This window comes from Morone saxatilis, unplaced genomic scaffold, assembly GCF_004916995.1.
Source record: "Morone saxatilis isolate NCDOM2014 unplaced genomic scaffold, NCSU_SB_2.0 Contig12, whole genome shotgun sequence".
NCBI classification, from domain to species: Eukaryota; Metazoa; Chordata; class Actinopteri; family Moronidae; genus Morone; species Morone saxatilis.
Window position 1 is genome coordinate 1,487,848 of NW_023339674.1, and position 2,168 is coordinate 1,490,015.

A 2,168-nucleotide genomic window follows, 5' to 3' on the forward strand; every position below is an offset into this window, starting at 1 on the left:
CGATACTACAACACAAGAATGGTTCATATCCCTCACGCAGTACCCAAACACAAATCAAGAACCGTGCTCCTGATATAATATCCACTACCTCATACACACTGCCCACAATAAAAAACCGAACGCAGTTTTCCAAACCTTAAAAAATCACTGCTTCGTCCCAGCGCTGCTTGGACAGACCACAAGGCACGTCCCGGCAGGGGCTGCGAGCCGAGCGCAGGCGGTAAAGATCTAAACATGGTGATGGTATAAATTGATGTGGCTTCAGACTGGATACAACGATCAATGTATGACAGCTTCTGGCAGACAACCACAACGCTGACCCGCAGGCACAAGGACGGATACTGAATACAAATTCGATTATTAGATTATTGATTGACATTAACTACACTATAGAACGATAGCTCTAGCTCAGTAGACTGTTAGAAACACCTGAAATACTCTCCAACATGTGGTGAATGTGTTTGTCCTGTGTGAAAACCAGCGGTTTAAACGAGTAGACCTTGTCTTTATAGTCTGTTGTCCTCATTAATCTCCTGGGTTCAAACAACAAACACCCCCGTCAATCCCCCACTTGGGTGAAAGAGAGCAGAGCACAGCTTGACCTCTGTTATCCAACACACACACACACACACACACACACACACACACACACACTGGATAGTTTCTGCAGGTGATGCAGGAAACAGAAATCTCCTTTAATGGAAGAACCAGCAGTAAGAAGAAGCTGATTCTTCTGATTCTACTTGATAATAACAGAAACAGACAACAAACTCCTGTTCAGATCTGGAAACCTCCGTGGCTGCGAATAAAACACTGAAGTAACAAAACCTGCAGTTCCTCTAACGTCCACTAGAGGCTGGCTCCAGCAGTGAGTTTGTCTCCATATTAAAACTTTACAGCAGAAATAAACATGCTTACAGCCTTTTGGTCTCTAGAAACCTACAGTAGACATTACAGACACTTTTATTTATAGTCTACGGTTCTCGGTTTCTCTTTGTTCAGATGGTCGCTTGTGTCACATTATAGACTCATAAATTCTTGAGAGACATGACAGATAACCCCAACCAATCACAGCTCACGACCTGCGTGATGTCATGGTGAAGTAGGGACCAACAGCCAGGAACAAGAATGGAAACGAACAATGGCGAATGAAGTTATTATCGTTTTGTCCGTCTCATTAGTTCCCAGGAGTGGATTATCTTGTTTCAGTTTAGTTTTTATTAAAACATTTTTTTTAAATGTTTATTTATTTATTTTTTTAATTATGGGGGATATTTGTCAGTTTTAAGAAGGAATCACAATACAAACACACTGACTCACAGTCTCAATAAACATATGCACCAAAGCCTCTCCTGTTTGTTGTGTTGACAAATTGACATTTCCTGTAGTCTGTAATTTTAGTTTAGTTTATTTAATAAGTAGCAGGGTTAATTACAAGTTGTTATATTTATTAGAAAACTATTTCCAGAGTTGAGCTTCAGACTAATGTTTACAGAGCACAGAAATGTACATTATCTGCATCGGATACTCGTCTCAAGGCAGCAAATCAGAGATAAGTATTTTCTCATTCTGGTATAATAAAGTAGACTTTCATTTTTCTTTGTCCTGATGTAGCACTAGAGGAAAGGTCAGAGGTCACAGTGTTTCCTGGGAGTCTGACTGCAGAAATCTGAATGGATCAACTTGATTTTAAGGTTTGATAAAGTCTTCCTTCCTGTGCTCACAGCTTGGACTGCTTGGTTTCCTCCCTGAGCAGTCTGCATTCAGCCTGATTGTTTAAACACGTGTTGTCAGAAAGCCACAGAGAGTAGCAGCAGCAGTAGCTCGGCCTGTGGAGGGTCTGAAAAACATCCAGGAGGAAGAACTCTGATCTTCCAATCTTCTTTCTTTTCTGGCATTTCTCTTCTCATGTACATTTATTTTAATTAATTTGTTTCAGTGGTGGAATGTAACTAAGAACAAATACTGTGCTGTAGTAAAATGTTGAGGAAGGAAGTGGCAACAACTCAGCAATGTTTCATCCAATCAGCCTTAAACTCAAGTGTGGACATACCATGACATATTATGACCGCCACCATGTTGGAACCAGAAGTCACCATAGTTGTATGAGAGCATGACGCCAGCGAAGACGTATATATTATGGTCTATCTTACTCTAAATGGGACCAT